Source organism: Bos mutus, chromosome 1 (assembly GCF_027580195.1).
Source record: "Bos mutus isolate GX-2022 chromosome 1, NWIPB_WYAK_1.1, whole genome shotgun sequence".
Lineage (NCBI taxonomy): Eukaryota > Metazoa > Chordata > Mammalia > Artiodactyla > Bovidae > Bos > Bos mutus.
Window position 1 is genome coordinate 24,174,687 of NC_091617.1, and position 9,840 is coordinate 24,184,526.

General features: G+C 36.9%; 1 pseudogene; it reads left to right on the forward strand.

The window, feature by feature from the left end:
- Positions 1-993: 993 nt before the first annotated feature.
- LOC138989541 (U2 spliceosomal RNA) lies at positions 994-1,172 on the forward strand (annotated as a pseudogene).
- The last annotated feature ends 8,668 nt before the right edge of the window (positions 1,173-9,840 follow it).

Here is a 9,840-nt window from a genome sequence, read left to right on the forward strand (position 1 = left end):
TATAATGTTATACATGCATTCATGTGTGTTGTTAAAAAATACAAAGGATTCCAATTTTTGAGAAGATTCTATATGTTTATGACATCTATATAAATATATATTTGACTTTAATGTCAAGAATAATTTTAAATAACTCTTACTTTTGTCCATCAGTTATTTCATTAACTGAACAGTTACACTTATTCTAATCTATAATTTCTAACATAGTGAAAAGTTACTACATCTCAAACTTACCTGGATCTGAAATTAATTTATTTCTTTGCTAGATCATTTAATACTAGCTCTTTTATATCCCCTCACCCTGTTTCAGATCATTTGTTTCATTTACCATTAATAAACTCATTAGTCTAAAAAAGTTTACTGTTTAAATAGTGTTTTCATGTGATGATAAAAATCTGCAAAATCGTTTGTTCATTGTTATGACCAAAATTCAGTTATTGGCATTGAGATAATCACTCTACTTTAATTATGCTGCCTACAAAGGCTTACAGTACCTTCAATTCTGAACAGAACACTCATTAAAGCAATTCACCTCAAACTATTAAACTAAGAAATTAATGGCTCTGTCTACTGTGGCTCTTTATGGCAGATTACTTGAATAAGATAAAGTTTTATGTAAAGCACATTCTTTTCGCTTTGTCCTTGCTTTGCAATCTATCTTGAAGTTTGATGACCTTCCTTCCAATTCATCATTCTAATCAAACTTTCTAACTTGTAATAGTTACTTCCTGTGGTGTGCATTTTATTTGAGTGAATGTGGATTTGTGTGTGTGTATCTATTTAGGGCATAGAAGTTGTCACATGAAAAACAGTCTCAAGGACTCATATGACAAGATGAAAGAGTATAAACGTTAGTGAAAGAAAAATAAAATGGATTCCCCTCCCCCATTCCCTGGTTTTTAACTTTGTCTTTTGGACCAAGAACTTACCTAATTCTTCTTGCCTGATACAACATATAAGAACTTGCTTTTAGAAAGGGATTTGGCTTGATGAATTGCTTCTCAGCCTTTTGGCTAAGATCAAGTATAAGTATCTGTTTTTATCAGTTTGATATCTGATACGTCCTCTATCTGACTTTCCTTTTGGCTCAGCTGGTAAAGAATCCACCTGCAATGTGGGAGACCTGGATTCAATCCTGGGTTGGGAAGATCCCCTGGAGAAGGGAATAGCAACCCACTCCAGTATTCTGGCCTAGAGAATTCCATGGACTGTATAGTCCATGAGGTTGCAAAGAATCAAACATGACTGAGTGACTTTCACTTTACTTTGATGAATTCATTCATACTGAGATGTAAATGATGCCTTCATCAAATATTGCTAAATGACAGGGTTTTTAAATTTTAAAATAAATACCACTACAATTATTAATATAAATCTTCATGCTAAGTTCAGTATAAATTAACATTGTTCTTCAAAGATGCTAACAACATGGTGATTATAATGTATAGTTTATATTAAGAAATACAAGGGCAAGACTCACCCCATTAGTTTGACAAAACATTCTCTTTTATTTAATGACAATTCTTTGAGGTGGGTAATATTATTCCTGTTTTGCATATTTGCATCCTTAGAGAAGTCTCCCTGAAATTTTTGAAATCACATTGTTGAGTCAATTAGTAAACACTTTTAAATCACTTAATCATTGGCAGGCAGGGGTGGTGGTGAAGAGTTTTTGCATTCATAGTTCAAACTTTAGTTAAAAATAAAATGTATTCCATACGGAATACATGCATACTCTCACTTACTTATATTTTGAAACATAATAACACCTGTAAACTCTGAATGGAGGAGATGAGGTAAGTGAGCCTGTATGGCTATGAGTTTCTTAAGTTTCTTAAATTTTATATGAAATGGTACAATTTTAATACTGACTAAACAGTGAAATGTTAAAGATATATATTGAAATCCCTAGGCACTGAATATATTGCAAAAAAAGTTTGTTGTTGTTTAGTGGCTAAGTCATGTCTGACTTTTTTGTGACCCCATGGACTATAGCTTGCCAGTCTCCTGTGTCCATGGATTTCACAGTCAAGAATACTGGAGGAGTTATCATTTCCTTCTTCAGGGGTTCTTCGCAACCCAGGAATTGAACCTGTGTCTCCTGCATTGGCAGGCAGGTTCTTTACCATTGAGCCACCTGGGTTAGCCAAAATCAAATAGTTAAATAAAAATGGAATTGTAAACAATTAAAATAACACAAAACTACAGAGGAAAATTTTAGAATGAACAAATTCCATGAAGAATCAACATATCAAACTTTTATATAAAATTAGTAGAAAACTTTAATATTTCTATGTATATTAAATAAACTAAATTTATTATCAAAACTTATTCACAAAGAAAGCTGCAGCCCTAGGTAGGCTCACAGGTGAATTCTAGCAAATATTTGAGGGATACATAAGACAAATCCTACACAAACTGTTTCAGAAAATTAAGTAGAAAATACTTTCCATTTGTTTAATAAAACATTAATTTCCCTGATAACAAAATTAAACAAAGTCATTACAAGGAAAAAAAAAAAAACTACAGACAGCTATATTTTATGAAAAAAAGATGCATATGTTCTCTACAAAATATCAGCTAATAAAATTCTGCAATTTTATACTGACCAAGAGGGTAATGATAATAGGAATGCTAAGTTAAACACTTAAAAAAATTCAAAGTAGAGCTAGAACCCTCTTACCACCTCCAACATTCATGCCATGGGTAACCTGTGAAAGAAACAGTTATCAGTCACCCATGGTTGCATATGCACTTGGCTCAGGATTCAGAAAAGCTGAATTGGAGATCGTTGGAGAACTAGAGAAGCTACAGTTCCCATTGCTACCACAAACTCACAAAGTAAGGCACTAGTAAATTAAAAAAACAAAACAAAACTAATGCAGCTCACCCCATTATCAGGATAAAACTCATATAATAATTTCAATAAGTTAAGAAAACCTTTAAACTATTCAATGTCCACTCATTATAAAAGCTCTCAGCAAAGATGAATAGAAAGAACATCTTCGATTTGATGAAAAGAATATACAAATTCCTTCAGCTAACATGACACATAAAGATCAAAGATGAACCACTTTTCCCATAAGATCAGAAATGAGACGAATGTTTCTGCCTGCACAACTTATATTCAATATGTTATTGGAAATCTTTCCCAATGCAATCAATTCAGCTCAGTTTAGTCTCTCAATCATGTCCGACTCTTTGCGACCGCATAAATCCCAGCACACCAGGCCTCCCTGTCCATCCCCAACTCCGGAGTTTATCCAAACTCATGTCAGTTGAGTCCATGATGCCGTCCAACCATCTCATCCTCTGTTGTCCCCTTCTCCTTCTGCCCTCAATCTTTCCAAGCATCAGGGCCTTTTCAAATGAGTCAGCTCTTCGCATCAGGTGGCCAAAGTATTGGAGTTTCAGCTTCAACATCAGTCTTTCCAATCAACACCCAGGACAGATCTCCTTTAGGATGGACTGGTTGGATCTCCTTGCAGTCCAAGGGACTCTCAAGAGTCTTCTCCAACACTACAGTTCAAAAGCATCAATTCTTCGGCACTCAGTTTTCTTTACAGTCTCACATCCACACATGACTACTGGAAAAACCATAGCCTTGACTAGATGGACCTTTGTTGGCAAAGTGATGTCTTTTTGGTTGGAAAGAGACATCTGTGATGTCTAGGTTGATCATAATTTTTCTTCCAAGGACTATGCATCTTTTACTTTCATGGCTGCATCACCATCTGCAGTGATTTTGGAGACCCCAAAAATAAAGTCTGCCACTGTTTCCACTGTTTCTCCATCTATTTGCCATGAAGTGATGGGACCAGATGCCATGATCTTAATTTTCTGAATGTTGAGCTTAAAGCCAACTTTTTCACTCTCCTCTTTCACTTTCACTTTCATCAAGAGGCTCTTTAGTTCTTCTTCATTTTCTGCCATAAGGGTGGTGTCATCTGCATCTCTGAGGTTTTTGACATTTCTGCTGGCAATCTTGATTCCAGGCAATTTAGCTTCTTCCAGCCCACGTGATGTACTCTTCATATAAGTTAAATAAACAGGGTGACAATTTACAGCTTTGACATACTCCTTTTCCTATTTGGAACCAGTCTGTTGTTCCATGTCCAGTTCTAACTGTTGCTTCCTGACCTGCATACAGGTTTCTCAAGAGGCAGGTCAGGTGGTCTGGTATTCCCATCTCTTTCAGAATTTTTCACAGTTTATTGTGATCCACACACTCAAAGGCTTTGGCATAGTCAATAAAGCAGAAGTAGATGTTTTTCTGGAACTCTCTTGCTTTATTGATGATCCAGCAGATGTTGGCAATTTGATCTCTTGTTCCTCTGCCTTTTCTAAATCCAGCTTGAACATCTGGAAGTTCACAGTTTATGTATTGCTGAAGCCTGGCTTGGAGAATTTTGAGCATTACATTGTTAGCTTATGAGATGAGTGCGATTGTGCAGTAGTTTGAGCATTCTTTGGCATTGTCTTTCTTTGGGATTGGAATGAAAACTGACCTTTTCCAGTCCTGTGGCCACTGCTGAGGTTTCCAAATTTGCTGGCATACTGAGTGCAGCACTTTCACACCATCATCTTTTAGGATTTGAAATAACTCAACTGGAAAATAACTTACCTCCACTAGCTTTGTTCATAGTGATGCTTTCTAAGGTCCACTTGACTTCACATTCCAGGAGGTCTGGCTCTAAGTGAGTCATCACACCGTCGTGATTATCTTGGTTATGATCATCTTTTTTGTACAGTTCTTCTGTGTATTCTTGACACCTCTTCTTAATATCTTCTGCTTCTGTCAGGTCCATACCATTTCTGTCCTTTATCAAGCCCATCTTTGCATGAAATGTTCCCTTGGTATCTCTAATTTTCTTGAAGTGATCTCTAGTCTTTCCCATTCTGTTGTTTTCCTCTATTTCTCTGCATTTATTCCTTAGGAAGGCTTTCTTATCTCTCCTGGCTATTCTTTGTAACTCTGCATTCAAATGGGTATAGTGTTCCTTTTCTCCTTTGCTTTTCATTTCTCTTCTTTTCACAGCTCTTTGTAAGACCTCCTCGGACAGCCATTTTCTTTTTTGCAGTTCTGTTTCTTGGGGATTGTCTTGATCCCTGTCTCCTGTGTAATGTCGTGAACCTCCACCCATAGTTCATCAGGCACTCTGTCTATCAGATCTAGTCCCTTAAATCTATTTCTCACTTCCACTGTATAATCATAAGGGATTTGATTTAGGTCATACCTGAATGGTCTGGGGCTTTCCTGGTGGCTCAGAGGTTAAAACGTCTGCCTGCAATGTGGGAGACCTGGGTTCAATCCCTGGGTCAGGAAGATCCCTTGGAGAAGGAAATGGCAACCCACTCCAGTATTCTTGCCTGGAGAATCCCATGGATGGAGGAGCCTGGTGGGCTACAGTCCACAGGGTCACAAAGAGTCAAACACGACTGAGCGACTTCACTCACTCATTCACTCACTCACTGAATGGTCTACTAGTTTTTCCTACTTTCTTCAATTTAAGTCTGAATTTGGCAAAAAGGAGTTCATGATCCAAGCCACAGTCAGGTCCCGGTCTTGATTTTGCTGACTGTATAGAGCTTCTCCATATTTGGCTGCAAATAATATAATCAATATGATTTCGGTGTTGACCATCTGGTGATGTCCATGTATAGAGTCTTCTCTTGTTTTGTTGGAAGAAGGTGTTTGCTATGACCAGTGCAGTCTCTTTGCAAAACTCTATTAGCCTTTGCCCTGCTTCATTCTGTACTCCAAGGCCAAATTTGCCTGCTACTTCAGGTGTTTCTTGACTTCCTACTTTTGCATTCCAATCCCCTATAATGAAAAGGACATCTTTTTTGGGTGTTAGTTCTAAAAGGTCTTGTAGGTCTTCATAGAACCATTCAACTTCAGCTTCTTCAGCATTACTGGTTGGGGCGTGAACTTGGGTTACCATGGTATTAAATGGCTTGCCTTTGAAACAAAGATCATTCTGTTGTTTTGGAGATTGCATCCATGTACTGTATGTACTGACTCTTTTGTTGACTGTAATGGCTACTCCATTTCTTCTAAGGAATTCCTACCCACAGTAGTAGATATAATGGTCATCTGAGCTAAATTCACCCATTCCAGTCCATTTTAGTTCATTGATTCCTATAATGTCAATGTTCACTCTTGCCATCTCCTGTTTGAGCACTTCTAATTTGCCTGATTCATGGACCTAACATTCCAGTTCCTTATGCGATATTGTTTTTTATAGCATTGGACCTTGCTTCTATCACCAGTCAAACCCACAACTGGGTGTTGTTTTTGCTTTGGCTTCATCTCTTCATTCTTTCTTGAGTTATTTCTCCACTGATCTCCAGAAGCATATTGGGCACGTACTGACCCGGGAGTTCCAAGGTAAGAGAAACCCAAGTAAGACGGTAGGCACTAAGAGAGGGCATCAGATGGCAGACAGACTGAAACCACAATCACAGAAAACTAGCCAATCTGATCACATGGACCACAGCCTTGTCTAACTTAATGAAACTGAGCCATGCCGTGTGATGCCGCATAAGACAGACGGGTCATGGTGAAGAGGTCTGACAGAATGTGGTCTGCTGGAGAAGGGAATGGCAAACCACTTCAGTATTCTTGCCTTGAGAACCCAATGCAATAAGTAAGAAAATACACTATGAGATAAATAAACCTTAAAGGAGGTAGTAAAACATTCGTTATTCACATATGACAATTTTCATTTTTAAATGTAAGATATGTTAAGGTATCTATAAAGGAAATACTACAATTACTAAATGAATTTAGCAAATTAACTGGATATGGGATCAGTATATACAGTAATAATTTTTTATATAAAGAACAATAAACAATCGGAAAATAACACTGACAGTTAAAAATTGCATTTAGAATTAAAAAAAAAAAAGAATAGGATCAAGAAACAAAATGTTAAGAATAAAATAATAAAAGTACAACTTTTTACACTGAATACTCCAAAATATTGCTGACAAAAATTAAAGGACCTCTAAATAAGGGATGTACAATATTCATGGACCAAAAGACTTAATATTGTTAATTTAATTTGATCCCCAAATTAAACTATAGGTTCAATGCAATTCCAATTCTGATTACCCTAGGCTTTTTGGGGAGAAATTTGCAAGTTGATTCCAAAATTTAGGTAGAAATGAAAAGACCTAGAATATCCTAAACATTCTTTTAAAAGAAGAGCTAAGTTGGATGACTTATACTAGCTGACTTTAAGATTTGCTATAAACATAGCAAATAAAGTGTGCATGCTGTCACTACAGTCATATTTGACTCTTTGCAACCCATGGACTATAGCCCATGGAGGTCCTCTGTCCATGGGATTCTCCAGGCAAGAATACTAGGGTGGGTTGCCAGGCCCTCCTCCAGGGAATCTTCCTAATCTGGGGATTGAACCCAAGTTTCTTAATGTCTCCTGCATTGGTAGGTGGGTTCTTTACCACTAGCACCATCTGAGACTGATCTAAAGCTAAATGAGATCAACTTGTTTCATTGACTAAATAACTCAGAAGTAGACCTATTTTAAATTAATTTTTATTTAATTCCATCAGTGTTTGACAGCGTTAAACATTGTAATGGGGGAACGAATATCCATAAAGAAAACATAAGAACAAAACAATTCAAACTCAAAGTCATACCATACATGGGAATTAATTTAGGATGAATCATAGACTTGCTTGTAAAAGTGAAGACTATAATGCTGAATCCAAATTCTATAGGAGAAAATTTTTGTGACTAAGTGTACAGCAAAGTGTATTATAGAAGGCACAGAAATTAATAATTATAAAAGACAAATGATAAACTTTATCAAAATGTAAAAACTTTGGGCCATTAAAAGATTCTCTTAAGAAAAAGGATAAACTACAAACTGGGAACAACTATTCACAAGTGTATTATCTATCAAAGGATCAATATTGTAAGGGCCTAGAACGATTCCTCCCAAAATGTCACTTTTGCATGTTAGCCAAAGATAATCAAGAACCTGTGGATTCAAGAGAAACTACTGCTGCTGCTGCTGCTGCTGCTGCTGCTAAGTCGCTTCAGTCGTGTCCGACTCTGTGCGACCCCATAGACGGCAGCCCACCAGGCCCCCCGTCCCTGGGATTCTCTGGGCAAGAACACTGGAGTGGGTTGCCATTTCCTTCTCCAATGCATGAAAGTGAAAAGTGAAAGTGAAGTCGCTCAGTCGTGTCCGACTCTTCGCGACCCCATGGACTGCAACCTACCAGGCTCCTCTGCCCATAGGATTTTCCAGGCAAGAGTACTGGAGTGGGGTGCCATTGCCTTCTCCTAACTAGAAGAATTTAAATTGGGGATTTTTCCCAAGAGAGCGAGTTATAACTGGAGATAAATTGTATCTAAATTGCCCCATCTGTGTGGCAGAGCAAACATCTAATTATCAAACACTGACTTTTCTTTTTATCATACTGTGAATGAGGCCTCTATCTCATTCTTTACTTCATGATAGTATATATAACTCATTTCACCTTTCTCTTTTGGGACAATTCACATACATGAGGTTCCTGTATGCATAAATTTGAGTTTCTCCTGTTGATCTGTCTCATGTCAATTAAATTCTTTAGACCAGCCAGAAGGACCTAGAAGAGTATAGGAATGTTTTCTTCCTCTCTGACAGTATCCAGAATTCATAATGAAATCTTACAAGTCAATAATAAAATATCAAGCAGCTCATTTTAATTGGGCAGACTATTTGGACAGACATTACATAGAGAAAGCTACATAAATGTCCATAGACACATGGAAAACTGCTCAAGATCAAATCATTGGGGAAGTTCAAATTAAAACCACAACAGTATATTACACAGCCACTGAAATAATTAAAATTCAAAGGAATGAAAACACTAAGGATAAAGCTGATGAGCAACAAGAATTTTAATATATTATTTGTAGTACTACAAAATGATACAACTGCCCTTGGTAATTTAAAATGATACAACTACCTTTGGCAACTTCTATAAAACTAAACACACAATAAAACCCTTATTTTTCATTGCTGGTTGGGAATACTCTTTCATTACTGCTGTTACTTCCTCTTTTGAAGTCCATGGTAGCCTCCATATTCCTTCATTCCAAAATCCTGTGGCTAATGTTTACTGCTGTACAGATGTATCTTGATTATTTTAGTGACAAGTTTTCTTTCTTAGATTGTTTTATACCTTTCTACTTAGTGCTTTTATTGATTGCTTTGATAATCTATATGGCAAGAGAGTTCTTTGACCTCAACTGCAATGACTTACAATTAGAGAGTTGCCATCTGGCAAATCTCCATCTCAGAGTTTGCCTGTAGTTAGAACTTGAATGATTTTTCTTTGACTTATAGTTTTAAATTCTTTCCATTTCCACTTTTACATCTGTTCTGAAGCTTTTTGACTCTTGGCTCCCATTGTGACCTCTGATCCTTCACCACCTGTTCATTTTCCTGTTTTTTTTTTTTCTCTGTCTTCACTATTGGGACCTAGCACTGGCCTTGAAACTGGAGACCTCCCATAAATGTTAAACTGAAATGAATCCACTCATTTCTCTGGTTTGACTGCATACTATAATCTGTCATCTCAATATCTCCTTTAGGGCACCCCAGAATCACTCATCCCCTTGGCCTGTACTGCATTTCTAAACTCTTAATCACTCTTACTGTGGTTTCTTCTGTTTTCTCTTCCACCTTGTTGAAAGTCGATGTAAAAAGTCTATAAAAGTGACTGATTACATTTAATAATTGCTGTAGTTATCACAGAGAGCTCTATCTAGCTGTACCTCAGTAGCCCTTATATTCATTTTGTGCCCTATTCCTT